Consider the following 16,098-nt stretch of genomic DNA (forward strand, 5'->3'; position numbering starts at 1 on the left):
CATTAGCAGTTGTCAGTACATTAATGGCCTTCCTTCAAGTCACAACTCAGGAGCTGGAAAAGAAGATCTAGTGTAACATCATGTCTTTTCTTAATTTTACAGACCAAAAGCTGACTGGTTCTGGAGATGCTGATATCGGTGTCAGAAATTGCTAATGAAGCAGGAGGCAGTTGGTTGAAATGTTTACTTCCCGGTTTGTTTGGGGTTTTCTTCCTAGTGCGTTCACTTCTTATGTTTTGATGGCACATTTTGCCTGCTTGTTATCCAACGTGAGAGTTCAGGTGGTTCCTTGCCCTCCAGAGTCCCTGTCAACATTGTCACAAGCAAAATGGCATACTTGCAGTTTGTATAGAGATATACATACCAAAATGTTTTGGGTAGAGGGGAGGGAATTTGAAAATAAACACATCTAACGTAAATCAAAACACCTAAATAATAATGACCTGTGATGGTTATTTAGTTCATCCTGAGCTCTGCTTTCCAGGGAAAAGCTTATTGTTGTTTGTTCAGTGTATGATTCTGTTTTTCAGCCAAAATGCTCAACTGTGAAGAAGCATTTTTAGTTTACTGTTATACAAGAGTAAATGGTTTCTGTTGACAGTCAGATGATTTGAATCACATTACTGCCTCCTGAGTAAGTCCATAGAATCAACAATTCATCTTGCATCGAAATTTCATGGAGAGGTCAAACATTTTGATAGTGTCATGGCAGCATCTCAAAATGCAACTATTAGGGTTCTTGCTGCATTTAATCTCCTTGTGGATTTACTTGTTAGCTGTGGAAACCAACTTCCAGCCAAAACGGGGTTTGTCAGATCTTATTCAGCAACAAAAGTGTTCAGAATTTTAGCCGACTTGCTTCTTTAGTACAGGAAGAAGGAAAAATTATACTCCGTGCTTTTCAGTCTGGTTAGAACTCTGTTCATTTTACAGCTTAATTTTTTGGATGTTCTTAGTCCCTAAATTGCAGGGTAACTTAGAGGCAAAGGAGCACAGCCTAATCAGCCTTCAAAACCATGATCCGGAAATGTGCCGTTACATTTTACAAGCCATTTGAAAAGACATCTCCTTTTAATTAAAGAGACACAGGGCAGCTGGAAATCTGCTTGGTTTGAAAAGAAAGTTAGAGATCATTCCAGAGGGCAGAGCTAGGTCAGTCTTGCCAACATTTGTGGTTCTGTAATTGGTTTTTTCCTTTTTCTTTAATGTCTTCTCTATTCCTTGCTGCTATGGGAAAGGCCCACAGCATCAAGGGAACCGATGGTGAAATTCACCCCTACACAGGAGAGTTTGCACAAGGCACCGCATCAGCTCCGCTTGAGCTCTGGAAATAATGCTGAAGTGGGATTTAAGTGGGTCCTACACCAATTACTGGCCCTTCACGCAGGAATGAAACTCATCTCGAATGGCTGCAGGGGAAAGAGTGAAGCTGGTTATACACGGCCAGGTCTCCCTATGGAAAGTGTTCACACTGGTACAATTTCTTCTCTAGCCTGGGTGCTACATGTCACAGGAACATGGCAAACACCGTGTCCGAGTTGTCGGTGATCCTTTATCATCCTCCTGCTGCAACCCAGCACACAGACAAAAACCTCCTGGCCACACTGGGTGGGTTTCAGAGGAGCTGTCGCAAAGATTTCGTTTTATTTCACAAACTTAATTAAGTTAATCTCGATGGGTAGACCGACCAATTATCTGTTGCCACAGCAGAGTCACCCACAGCACAGCAGAGCAAGCAAGGTCTGTGGAAAAGCAGGGCAGGAGGTAAAACTCCCAGTGAAGTCATTCAAGGGAGCTGTGCTCAAAGGAGCATCACATAGACGGTAACTGAGACCCTGCCCCTATTTCTAGGAGTTAGTGGAGGATTTCGCAGAGGGATTGCGCCGTGCGTGCTCTTTTCTGAAGTATCCCATGCTAGATGTGGTCCCTCGAGGTCCACAGGTGGCCACTGGTGGAGGCAGGGTGCTAGACTGGGTGAGACAGTTTCATGTATGACCATACTGTGGTCTTTCAAAAGAGGTTCTCCTAGCAAATCTGGGTCAGGAGTCTTTCTGCTTTTGTTTACTCAGTTCTACCTGCAGTTCCGCTCAGGAAAGATGTTTTTCCGTCCCTGTCCTCAGGTGTTCTACAGCTTTGAGCACTGAGTACAAAGCCAGGTTACACATCACTGAAGACAGAACCTAAGAAAGCACTTAAGTAAATGTTTTGTTCCGTCCGTTTTCAGAAAAGCACTTTGGACTTGTACCAAAATCATTTTCAACAGGTCTTCTATGAGCATGATTAAGCCCCTGAGTCACATGGAAATGTTTTCCTAAAGCAGGACCTGGCTGACAATATTTTTTGTATATATAACCTGTGAAATGCCTTGGGAATTTGAGGTGCTTCATAAATATTAAGACCCCCAGATGTATGTCTGTAACATGTACGAAAGCCTTAATTCTGCAGATCTGCGTGCCCATGCACATTTTTGCTTACATGAGTCTCTCTGCTGAGATTCCCCACAGGGTAAGATTAAACCTCCCAATTTGCAGCTCTGGGCAAGATTAGTCCCATCCTGAGCGTTGCGCGAGTCCTCGGTACTGCTGCCCACTAAACTCGGGCTCCAGCATTAAATATGTGGGATTCAGATGGTGGGGACACAGCACACTGCCTGTTCAGAAGGGAAAGCAGCCTTTAGCAAACAGCCAGGATAAAAAACCAAAATCCTCTGGTGCCCTCTGATGAACAAGTGCTCGTGCACATAATTCTGCAGGCTCAGACCGTGACTGCCCACCCACGGAGCTGGTGGTGGGGCAGAGGGACACCTCCTGCACGGGGCTGGTGGCCAGGTGATGGTGCAGCTCTCTGAGAAGGACACTCTTGTCATTAAGCTGATCCTGTGTCCCTCTGAACTCTTCCTCTCCTGTCATCCGAGGCTCTTTTCTTTTCCATAAATGAGTGGGAGAAGCATTCGCTCACCTTCACTCAGGCTGGATGGCAGGATGAAACTTGGAGAGACAGAGACTGCGCTCTGAACGTCTTGTGATTTTCCTGGGTTTCACTAAACTGCCTTCTCAAAGGTCCCTTCAATAGGTAGGACACATAAAAAGTGACTTGGGCAGATTTTTGCGCTCAAACGACCTGATGTTTGTGTGCAGATGTGCAAGGCACCACCATCTGCATGACTGACCCGTCCTGGTGGGGACGCAGATCTGGCACTTGCTGAAGGTTTGGGGTTTTTTTTTCCTATTTTCTGACTGCTTTAGAGCCTCAAAACCAGGATAAGGATAATCATAGCACTGGGGTTCGTTCCTTAAGCATTCCATAGAATTAAATTGCTATGTATGGATATAAAAGTATGTTGCTACGACTATGGAAACTGTATTGTAGCGAAAACAGAAGCAGCAGCCAATTTTAGACTTTTTATATGAGGGAGATTATAAGGCCTTTTTCTTTACTGCCACAGAGGCAATTTGAAAAAAATATATTATTGAAATCACATCTGATAAGAGGTCCCTCAGATTTCACTACTTTAATGACCCCTGGATGAGATTCAGAGGAAGTCATTGCAAGAAGGGCAGTACTTGGTCTCTTATTGAATGACTCGTTTGGGATACATTTTTACATTGTTAACGAACCCGTGACAGATCCGGCTCTGAATTTAATCTTTCTCAAAAAACATACATTCTGTGATCTTAAGTTCTTGCTGTCAAACCTGTTAACCTGCCCTCTTTCCCCCCCTGCTAAATAAAAAGAAATGCTTGGCCAATTTGAAAAATGTCTAGCTCAGAAGACCTTAGCAAATGGACAGGTTGCTCTGGCAGGTATCTGCAGATCACTTAACTCCGCTGTGTACCTTTAGTCATCAGTACAACACAGTTACAGATTTTTCCATAAAGTCTGTTTTATTTGCCGTCCATGTTAAACCTGGAGTGCAGTCATCTTACAGATTTTCTAGATTTTTTTTGCCTTACAAACTTTCCTCCTTGAATATATGCCCCAGCCCTTTGAGCGGATTCTGTGGTTAAAAAGCGAAGATCTGGGCACAAGTCTTGATAGATAAATCTCTGGACTGCAGCTCCTTGTTGTGACCATGGGTCCGTACCCAAATGAGGACAGAGGCTGTGCCTGGCAACGGGAAATGCCTTCCAGCTGGGAATCTCCTGGGCTTGCTTTGCAAGAGGCTCATTCCTTCATGGTCTCTGTCTAAGCTCATGACTAAGTGTATAGTTTGAAATAAACCAGGAATAGGAATTTATAGGCTGTGCGAAGCAAGAAAACCAATAGTCATTGATTGATTTCTATTTGCAGCAATAATGGACTTTTTTTTTAACCATTTGTTGTTCTTTACAGATCCCTGTTGTAGGGCCAAAGTTACCGGTGGGCTAGGAATGAGGGCTAGGACAACTGAGTCTCTACACAGAAGAGGGAGGGATGGGTTTGATGTTGGGATGCGCCCATTTGGCAGGAGTCAAATGGCAGAGAAACCCAGCGGGTTCCTCCCCAGCCCCTCTCAGGTGTGTTTGCTGTAGTGTCAGCCTTGGCTGCAGGGGAGGGGGATCATGAGGTCGAATGCTGTGCCGCTTATTCGCTTGCTTCTCCTGCAGCAGGTTGGACTGCTCTGGGTCAGCACGGGGGAAAGGAGCCAGCCAAAGGGAGGAGATCAGCTGAAGGGCTTAATGAAAGGTAGCCCAGGGGGTTCCTCAGGTTCAGGGCAGCCAAGCTGCTTCATAACCGGTGCTGACTGGGACTGCTGCCTCGTGGAAGAACACCAAGCGTTGGCTCATTTGTTTTATAGAATCATAGAATGGTTTAGGTTGGAAGGGACCTGAAAGATCATCTCATTCCAACCCCCTTGCCCCCTTTCCAACCTCCCACCAAACCAGGTTGCTCAAAGCCCCATCCAGCCTGGCCTTGAACACCTCCAGGGATGGGGCAGCCACAGCTTCTCTGGGGAACCTATTCCAGTGCCTCACCACCCTCACAGGAAAGAATTTCTTCCTAACATCTAATCTAAATCTCCCCTCTTCCAGTTTGAAGCCAAATGTAGATGCAAAACACGTGAGCGTGTATGGGGCAACCAGCGTGGCAGAAAAGAGTCGGCTTGGTTAATTCAAGCGGGGAAAAACAATGTTGTGAGATATCTTAGGGGCGAGGGAACATGAGGGTGGAGGTGGTGGTGCAGAAGAGTTTTTAAACAGGGACAATTGATCCAACGCAGGCGCTTCTATTATCTTACCAAGCTGTTACCTGAACTAATTGATAGTTTTGCGGTCGAGAGAGGAACGCCAGATGGGCTTTTTAGCCTGGATTTGTTTGCGTAGCAGATGGCAGCGGCGGGCTGGGACGGCGAGCGAGGGGGACGGCTGCCCTCTGCCGCACGCTTCCCCGCTCCCCGGCTCCTCCACGGCTCTTCTGGCTCAAGGGAAAACAAAAAAACCCCTTCTGAGCTGGAGCTGTTTTTCAAAGGGAGAAATAAAGAAGAAAGATGAATGAAAGATGTTGTGGATTTTGAATGTAAAGCCAGTGGATTGAATTTTCCATCTGAAATTAATCTTGTCTTTCTCAACTCTTTCCACTTGTGAACCGGTGGGAGCTATTTCTTTCTGGAGTGAATGCAAAAAGAACAAAAAGAAAAAGAAATAGTATTTTCCCTTTCTCGTTTATTTCTTGATTCTTCAGTCCTGTGTAGCATTAAAAACAACAGCAAGATCAAGATGCTTGTTTGCTCTGAATGTATACAGTTATTTCAGATGTCAAATATCTAAATGTTTTGTATGTGTACGTAATACCATCCTTATTTCTTGTTTCATGTTAGGAACCTGAAATGACTGTACCGTTTTATAATTAGAAATGTAAAGAGGGGACAGCGGGTGGGAGGGTCTGTTATTTTTATAGCAAGATGTTCCTTGTATTTAGTGAACATTTAAAATGGTTTTGTACTTGTCAAAATATACATTCCATCCATTTCCAGAAGAGAATTATTTTTATTTAGAGTAGTTTCTAAGCAAACCGAAAAAATGTGGTGTCCCGTTTGTACTCAGTCCATGAACAGAGCAGAAGTATCCTGGTTTTCAGTGATGGCTCCAGAGCTTTTTCCAGCCGGGTCTCTTCTGGCACGCTGCAGAGCCCTACCAGCAAATACCAATGTTAAAAAGGGAAGAAAAAAATCTCCAATGAAATAAATACCATATGGATCAGTGCACAGCTCACCCAAATAATTTCCAGTACGGAGACAATGGTCTGTCCCAGTGAAAAATCTCCCAATTTGTCCATCCTGAGCGGCAGGAGTGGGTTTACTGGGAGGGCTCCAGCCCTGCCCCAGCAAGCTGTGGGGTGATGGGGTTGTCACACACACACCGCAGCTCCCTGGGGATGGAAGCCTGTTTCTGAAGGAAGCTGTTTTGCTGGTAAGGCAGTGGGTTTCTGCAGGCTGACCACCTTGTGTTTCTTCTGGCTGGGGGAAACGACCCTTCATCTCCACGTTAAAAAAAAAAAAAAAAAAGTTATTTTCTCCAGAGAGCTGTGCTTTGGTTTGCAAAACACCCAGCAAAAGACCATGGCAAAATCACACCGTGGCATTTGCATAGGCAGGTTCTTTTTCTTGTAGTTAGCTTTTTCTTCCCCCCCTGCTACCTGTGAGTTGCTGCCAAAACAGTGCAGTAGCAGTTTGTGAAGCAAGCCTTTTTTTTTTTTTTCTAGCGTTAACTTTCTGTACAGTATTGCAAACATATTTTAACTCTTCGCTGATACTTCATGACGTGTACATCTTCCCCTCCAATGCACTTTATCTCTCTTGAAAAACATGGGAGTCGCAGAACTACCGTCCTAAAGGGATTTGCCTGAAATCATGAGGCACACACCTTTTTTTTGTTGTTGTTTTTTTTTTCTTTTCCTTCTTGCTTTGTTATATACTGTAAATGCTAAAGAGCATGGACAGTGACTCAGCTGGGGGAAGTACCGAAATGTTGAGGCTAATATTTGGAAGCATTACTCAGTAGTACAACATGGCTATTTTTGTTATAATAGAGGATTATAATGTAAATATGTGAGACTGTGTTATTATGTACTAGTAAAATATTGCAACTCTCAAAAGTTAAGATGGTGAATTCCAAGGAATTTTATTGCAAGTTTTTTAATAAAACAGATCTGATTACTGTGTGGTACACGTTTTCTAACAGGACTGGCTTAAAACTGGCATTTCCTGAGGCGTGAAACCTGCGGGTTGTTTCTCCCTGAGCTTGGCTGCTCCAGACTTTGGCGTTCACCGGAGGCAGAAGCTACGAGTGGGAAGGGACCCGAGTGGCAGCCTGGCCTCTGTGCCACCACTCCAGCTTCAGTCACCAATCCTCCCCTCTGTTCTTCAGCTGCTTTTGAGAAAGCAGTGGCTGGGGAGGGTGGTAAAAGCCACCGCTCCACGTCCCTGTGAGGTGGGGGGACATGGGAGAGCCCCAGGGGTTGTGGTGCCATCCAGCGTAGGTGTGCTGCTTCGAGACACACCAAAAATCCTGCTTTAAAAAAACACTTTGGGAGACTTAAAGAAGTTTTCCCGTGGAGGCAGGAGGCGGCAGACAGCAATCCCTGACGGAGGGCCAAATGCTGGCTGCAGCCGCAGCCCCCCCGGGATCCTGGCCAGCCCCGACTTGGCCAACGTCTTCTGCTCGCTTGGCCAGTGCCGCCGGCGCGGCTGCCTCTCTCTCCAGCCACAGCGATGCCTTTGAGGCATCAACGTGCCAAATCCATTGGGGCCCTCACTCAGATTTCACCCAGGAGCCAGGTGAAGGCAGCAGCCATGGGCCGGAACACCCCCGGCTCCCCCAAACCCCCTTGTGCCCACCCTCCGGCTGGGTTTTGCTCTTGCTGTTCGCAACGGAGGGGCAGCGAGCTGGCTCAGAGCTGGAAAAAAAAACCCCAAAACATGTGTGACTTCACAGGGCTTTACCAGCAACGCCGGGAATTGTTTTTCCCCCTCCCAACCCGCAGCACAGCCGGGAGCTCCCCATCCCACCAGAAGCTCTCTGCAACCCAAACCCACCCTGGGCTGCCTGCGGAGGGAGATTGTTTTCAGGCATTGCCGGCCAAGGAATCTGGTCTGGCTCTTCCCCACGCAGCTCCCTCCCTGCCCCCCACTTTGTTCTCTGCCTTTCTTTAATAAGGGGCCAGGGGGGTGAGGGAGTGGGGTGGGTTTTCCCTCAGCCCCACAGCTGTGTGCCCTTGTGATGTGATGGGCACACACGAGGCAGCTGCTGCCCGTGCCGCCGATCCGGTGGGAGGCAACGCGACGTGGAGCTGCCAGGAATGGCAGCAGAGCTATAAATAACGAGGGGGGCATCACGCAATTAATTCCAGGATGCAAGCGTATACTCAGGACTCGGGTTATGTCAGCTCTCTACTGTATATGGGATTCATTTCTGGGGAGAATACACAAATAAAGCTGGGCTGCTCTGTGCTCTGATTTTTTGCTGGTTGTCTCCAGAAGGAGGAAGGCAAATTGTATTTACTCCTGGGGTTCGAGGAAGTGACCCTCACAGAGCCATCACAGTCAATGGGGAGGACTCGGGATTCAAAGGGAGTTTCATAGAATGGTTAGAGTTGGAAAGGACCTTAAAGATCATCAAGTTCCAGCCCCCCGCCATGGGCAGGGACACCTCCCACCAGCCCAGGTTGCTCCAAGCCCCATCCAGCCTGGCCTTGAACCCCTCCAGGGATGGGGCAGCCACAGCTTCTCTGGGCAACCTGTTCCAGTGTCTCACCACCCTCATAGGAAAGAATTTCTGGTATCTGATCTAAATCTCCCCCCATTTATCCAGATTTATCTCTCTTTTTATCCGGATTTGCACTGTGCCATGATGTGCATGACCCAGGGCCACTTCTGTCCCGTGATGCCCAAACTGTGCTAGGAAAGAAAGCAAGCTTTGTGCTCCACACTTGAGGGTGCCCGAAGGGGAGCTGCGACCCTTGTGCCAGGTCTTGGGGAGCTGCTCTGGAAAAGACACTCGGAGAAAGCAGTTCTTTAACATGGGGAGATCAGGTCTGGAGGCATCCCAGAGGCAAGAAGAGGAGGACTTCATGGCCCAAAAGAAATCTAATAAACCATAGGAAATCAGTGCTCAATAAATGAGGGTGTAATGTTGTGAAACACTTATTCCTCAGCTTTTGAGCCCCGTGCAAGCTGCTGGCAAGCCCTGGCAGCAGCAGAAGTAGACAAAGTGTCACCACCCTCATGTGCCTGGGGTATCCTCTGCTGCAGGCTGCCACATCGCTCCTCTGGACATCCTCCTGGGCATGTGCAGCTCAGCAGCTTGGCTTTATGGGCCATCCTCTCACCTGAGAGGAAAAGCAGGCTTGCACGGGAAGCCTGGCAGTGACTCATGATGGCTGAAGCCCAGGCAGATGTCCCTCCTCCTGCTCCAGCTAGGAAGCATGGTAGCTCCTGGCAGAGGGACAGAGCAGCCATCTGGGAGCGGTAACGCCTTAGATGTGTTGGCAGAGCCCCAGAGCTCGTCTGTCAGAGCCCATGTAGTTCAGAAGAAGTTGTTCCTCAGTCCCTGTTTGGGACAGCCATGTGGGCTCAGAGCAGCAGCTGGTCCCAACTCAGCCGAGACCAGATGCCCACACAGAAGTAACACCAGGGCAGTTGCCGCCCCTCCACGTTGCTCCTGGCTTTGCAGAGGTCCATTATATCCTCACAGGGTCAACACTTCCCAGCTGCAGGGGCCGAGCTCGCTCAGCCATGTTTTTGTGGGACGCTGCTCTGTGTCTCGTCATGTCCGTGCTGATCCCAGATGTCCCTTTCTCCACATCCCACTGCCCTTTCCTTAACTGCGTGGCATAGAATCATAGAACCATAGAATGGTCCAGGCCGGAAGGGACCTCCAAAGGTCATCTTGTCAGCAGGGACACCCCCAACTAGACCAGGTTGCCCAGGGCCTCGTCGAGCCTCTCCTTGAATATCTCCAGGGAAGGGGCCTCAACCACCTCCCTGGGCAACCTGTTCCAGTGCTCCACAACCTTCACAGTAAAGAACTTTCTCCTGATCTCCAATCTAAATCTGCTCCCCTCCAGCTTAAAGCCATTGCCCCTCATCCTGTCACTGCAGGCCTTTCTAAACAGGCTCTCCCCAGCCTTCCTGTAGGCCCCGTCAGGAGTTGGAAGGCCGCTGTTAGGCCTCCCTGGGGGGAGGTCCTGGCCAGAGCAGGGAGGATGGAGACAAGCCCCGTGTTGGGGATGCAGCCAAGGGGCTGTGATGGAAACACTCCTAGCTCCCACGGGTGCCCGATGGTACCGACACACGGTGCGAGTGGCGCGTTGGATGCCCTGGGCCTTCCCCAAAATGCTGGGGGTTGCCCAGGGGTGCCATCCCACAGGCCGTCTAGTACAATGCTTGTGATACTTGATGTTTTCTGCCAAGTCTCTGCTTCTGGAGGCAAAGGAGCGAGGGTTAGAGGGGCGGGAGGGTTAGAGGGGAGGGAGGGTGATGCAGGATGGCAGCCTAGATCCCTAAGGGAGAAATGTTTCCCAAAAAAAACGAGTGGGAGAGGGTGGAGGGAGCTGCCTGCATCCCTCGCCTCTCCTCTCCAGCAGGAGGCTCCCCCGCCTCACGAATCCATCGCCCGGCTTCGGGCCTGCGCGGACACCAGTGGGCATCCCACCCCACCGTGGTGGTGGTGGAGGGGGTATCGGTGGGGAAAAGCTCCCTGCCCTTCTCAGCAGGCGTGAGGAACCGCAGGGGGTGTCTGGTCCCCCCCTCAAAAGACTGAGTCCCTCCAGGTTTGGGGTGCAGCACGGCACATGGTGGAACCAGGACCGAGAGCCAGAGGTCACTTAATTAAAGGGCTGCAATTAGTCCTTGACAGCCACTTGGAGAGGTCCTCCAGGGTGTATGTGCAGGAAAGCCCAGGAAAGGTGTGAGGGCAACTGGGTTTGTGCTTACTGTAGCATCCATCTGGCCCAGTAGCCAGCAGATTCAGCAGAGGGGAGCAGGACAAGAGGGAATGGTCTGAAGTTGGGGCAGGGGAGGTTTAGATTAGATATTAGGAAGAATGACTTTACTGAGAGGGTGGCCAGGCACTGGAACAGCCCGCCCAGGGAGGTGATGGAGTCACCATCCCTGGAGGCTGGAGCATTCACCTGGCGCAGTAGCCAGCAGATTCTGCAGAGGGGAGCAGGACCAGAGGAAATGGTATGAAGTTGGGGCAGGGGAGGTTTAGATTAGATATTGGGAAGAATTACTTTACTGAGAGGGTGGCCAGGCACTGGAACAGCCCGCCCAGGGAGGTGATGGAGTCACCATCCCTGGAGGTATTTCAGAAACGTGTGGACACAGCACTTCAGAGCATTCTCTAGTGCCCGAAATTGTTGGGCTGTGGCTGTTTGTGGGTTGGTTGTTTTTTTGTTGTTTTGTTTTGGTTTGGTTTTTGTGGTTGGGCACATGCTTATGCCATTTTAGAGCAGGTTATTTTGGCTACAGATCGGTCTGTGGAGGAACAGACCCAGGCACGAACAGCCAGAGTCACCCTGTTTGGGGAATCACACTTGACCTAGAGCAGGGCTTTGGGTGGGGAAAAAAAGCCACCAACCCAACAAATTGAAGTGTGATGCCCATTGTAGGGTGCTGGATCACATATCCTACTCCAGCCCAACCATAAGAAACCCCTGTTTGTACACAGACAGATTTAACTGGACACCATTCAACCGAAATCCAGGTCTGCTTAAGTAGCACAGATCACCTTGGCTGATGTGATGACCTCTCCAGGCTGTTTCATGCCTGACATGCGCTTATGCTACTTTAGAGCAGATTATTTTGGCTACAGATTGGTCTGTGGAGGAACAGACCCAGGCACAAATAGCCAAAGTCACCCTGCGTGGGGAATTGCACTTGACCTAGAGCAGGGCTTTGTGTGGGGAAAAAAACCCACCAACCCAACAAATTGAAGCGTGATGCCCATTGTAGGGTGCTAGATCTCATGTCCTACTCCAGCCCAACCATAAGAAACCCCTGTTTGTACACAGACACCTTTAACTGGACACCATTCAACTGAAATCCAGGTCTGCTTCAGTAGCACACACTGGGTACGGCTTTGGGGTGCGAATTCCTTCATCCCCCCACCTTTAACTGGACACCATTCAACTGAAATCCAGGTCTGCTTCAGTAGCACACATCACCTTGGCCGAGGTGATGACCTCTCCAGGCTGTTTCATGCCTGCCAGGTACAGCACAGGCTGGAGGGCACAGCTTTGGGGTGCGAATTCCTTCATCCCCCCAACCCCGGTGTGCATTCCCCTACAGAGAGATGCTTGGCAGCCACTCTCTTCTCCCAGCAAGGCTGCCTGGGAGCAGGGGAGGTTGCTCACACCCAGGCAACTCTGGAGGAGCTTCAGGGAGGCAGGAGGTGAAGGTTTGCTTTCAGCCTGGCTTGGGTGCGAGAGTCAGAAAATACCAAAGAGTGGATGAAGAGAATCACACAAAGGTGTGTTAGCTACAGGGCTGCTTTGACGAAGGTGGTGTTTTTAAAATAAATGTCCTAAAGGGCAGTAGAGAAGGGGATTTTTCTTACAGAAAAGTGACCCCAACTGACTTTCAGCTGTGAAGCTGCTCTGAGAAGGATCGTTAGTGCCAAGGAAAATAAAAAACCTTCTCTATTTGCTTTTGCTCAGTGAAGCCCTCCATATCCAAGCCCTACAAATACAAGCAGCTGCCAGAGTTCCCTGGATTACTCATCTGCAATGCCTGGCCCCAGGTCATTTCTCCTGATTCAGGTGTGTGGGATGGGGGGGGAAGTCCTACAGGCTGGGGAGGTGATTGCAATACCAGGGGTGGGCTGGTGGTATAAAGCAAACCCACTGACCTTGCAAAAGGAAAGTGCTGCTTGTTTGGTTTCATAGTGCTTGTTGTGCTCTTAGGGTCTTGCTTTGTCTTCTTTTGGGTGGAATAAAAGGTCTCTGAGAAAGGTCGGGGAGCTGTTCTTCATGGTGCGAAGAAAGGACTTGCCTGTGCTTTGACTGGTAGGAAAATGTGGCTATTTTTCCCTGAAGCTGGCTGTCCCTTGCTGGAGTGGTCTGTCCAGGCTGTGGTCTAAAACGCTCCTTGAGTGCACCTGGTGTATTGCTACCTGGGGCCCTTCACTTTGCCTGGGTTTGTCATGTACCCCTTATTCAAAGCGAAAACCCTTTTTTCCCCTGAAATAATTTGGGGTGGGGGACTCCGCCTACCCAGTCATCCCCCTTGCAAAGGAAGGCAATGGGGGACAAGCAGGCAGTGAGGGGGCTGGTGGGTTTCACTCCCATTTCTGCAAAGCCTAGTGATTTTCCCCAAGCCCTCCCACTCACCAAGAGGGAGGCATCCACCTCTGGAGGTGCAGTCCACAGCAGAAAATGTCCACTCAGGATCAGTGATATCTTAAATGCTCTTGGGAGCCATGCTCTCACTACAGACGGGTGGTGCAGGAGCACCCTTTGTGTGTTTTATTGGCAGCCAGGCTCCATCGGTGGTGAAGCAGCTTTGCTCTGACCACGACAGTTTCTCTCTCCTGTGCTGAAGATGATAATCTTATGCAGTGGTGAGATCATCTCCCTTGAGATGAAGCTTCGCCAGCGAAGGAGCAAATCCATGCTGCTGAATCTCGCTCCTCAGACATCTGAGATGAAGCAATGCAGAAATGCACTCGACCATCTCCAAGATGTGAAGTCTGACTCCACACAAGTGACACATTAAATATGAACTGCATGTGGAGTATAAATATGATATTTGACTTTCTAGCAGAAGAGTGTCAGCTTGTTTTGGTTTGCCCTTGATTGTAATGCCAGAAATATTTCTAAATACCGTTACTCTTGCTGGTGTTAGGAAACATTATCCATCTTGTTTATTCTCTAATTTGGATGGAAACAGAGATTACTCCTGCCTTTTTTTTTATGTAATGCTTGCTGATAGGCCAGTGAGTTGAATGCTTTTCTTTTCCTTTAAACACTTTATTCTAAACGTGATCATCTTTGTTGCTCCTTTCTTCCTACAACATACTAAAATACTTCATTTTTTATAAAGATCTCAGAGGCTTAGTTGGCTGGAGTGAAGATTCAGTATTGTGCATGGTGTGTGTGTGTTAAGGAAGAGGTGTTTCTTTGAGGGTTTTGCTTGTTTTTTTAATTGAAACCACTTGAGCTAATCTTGGACCACAGGTGTGAGCTGTGAAAGCACAAGCCCAGCATAGCTGTGTGGGAGGTGCTGTTTGGGACTTCCCTGTTAGAGGGATGATGGTGGCTGAAGGAGAAGACCAGTAGCTTGGGCTGTGGCAGCAACTGCTGGGTGTCTTTGTTTCTCCTACGTGTAAGATATGATAATAGATCAAGTCCCCTAAATTTCCCTTCCTTCGTATGAGCACAAATCCGTGTTGGGAGGAGAATGGATTGAGGGGGGCTCGACAAGCCCTGAGGAGAAGGACTTGGAGGTGTTAGTGGATGAGAAGCTCAACATGAGCCAGCAATGTAATGTGCACTTGCAGCCCAAAAAGCCAACCACATCATGGGCTGCATCAAAAGCAGCATGGCCAGAAGATCAAGGGAGGTGATTATGCCCCTCTAGTCTGCACTGATGAGACTCCACCTGGAGTACTGTGCCCAGCTTTGGAGTCCTCAGCACAGGTAAGGCATGGACTTGATTCTGTGAGATTCTGTGCCTGTAGCCTCTTAATCAGGCCCAATTTGCTGTTATAACCCCACAGGTGTTGATGGTTTATTCCTAACTCCCATTCAATGAGGTTGCAGTTGGGTCTGCAGTTCCTCAGGTCATGCTTATATTTCCTTTATTGCTCACTTCTGCAGAAGTCTTGATGCTCTATTTCCCCTCCTTCCCTGTCTTTTCTCCATTACTGCTGTAATCTTTTGTGTTGCCCAGACTTTGCGCTTATCGTGTGGCAACAAATTATGGCATGGAAATGGCTGCAAACGAGTTGTGCCTTAAAGAAGTGCCTCTTAAAAATAGCTATAATGGTGCAGGTTATTCAGAAAAAATCTGATCTATGTGCCTTTTTCTGGTGGTCTCCCTCAGTCTCTGCTGCTGCTTCAGCATCTGTACATACGCATGTACCCGCTAAAGCCGGAAGGGGAGAGCCATCTCCTCCATGGAGGTCCTGGGCCTACCAGATGACACAGCCTCCTGGCTTCCTTTACACCTCAGCTGTACTTCTGTGTGCACAACAGCTTCAGCAGGGAATGTGCCCCAGCTGGTGGTCAGGGCTGAGCCCTGAATAGCTGCTGTAGGCCATTCACCCGCTCTTCTGGTGAGACCTCACCTGGAGTACTGTGTACAGGTCTCAACATAGGAAGGACAGGGACCTGATGGAGCAGGTCCAGAGAAGGGCCACAAAAATGAGCAGGGCACCTCTGCTATGAGGACAGGCTGAGGGAGCTGGGGTTGTTCAGCCTGAAGAAGAGGAGGCTCCAGGGAGACCTAACAGCGGCCTTCCAGTACCTGAGGGGGGCCTACAGGAAGGCTGTGGAGTGTTTGTTTACAAAGGCCTGTAGTGACAGGACTAGGGACAAAGGCTTTAAACTGGAGAAGAGCAGATTTAGATTGGAGATTAGGAACAAGCTCTTCACTATGAGGGTGGTGGAGCACTGGAACTGGTTGCCCAGGGAGGTGGTTGAGGCCCCATCCCTGAAGATATTCAAGGTGAGGCTCAACAAGGCCCTGGGCAACCTGGTCTAGTTGGGGGTGTCCCTGCTGACTGCGGGGAGGCTGGATTAGATGACCTTTGGAGGTCCCTTCTGGCCTGGACCATTCTATGGTTCTTGGGGATGCTTGAAGCCTGGGGCTGCCGTGTGGAAGGGTTCATCTTCCTCCCTGTGCTTCAGCCTGAGGGAAAATGTCCTCCTTGAGTCAGGCCTCTTGCTGATAATGCCTACACCTCGGAAACCAGATAAATGGGAGCATCATCCAAACCAGTCCATCAGAGCATGTCAGGCTCTGTATGGGCCTCCCAATTCCTTTTCCAATCCCTTTACCTTTCAAGGGAGCAATCCCTTAAAATGCTTTCAAGTGGTACACAAAGGGGCAGGGCAGGAGCCCTCCCTGTAGTGTCCCTGTGAGGGACCCTGGCCAGAACCTGGCAGCAAATTGCCAGT

This window comes from Calidris pugnax, unplaced genomic scaffold, assembly GCF_001431845.1.
Source record: "Calidris pugnax isolate Ruff unplaced genomic scaffold, ASM143184v1 scaffold42, whole genome shotgun sequence".
NCBI lineage: Eukaryota > Metazoa > Chordata > Aves > Charadriiformes > Scolopacidae > Calidris > Calidris pugnax.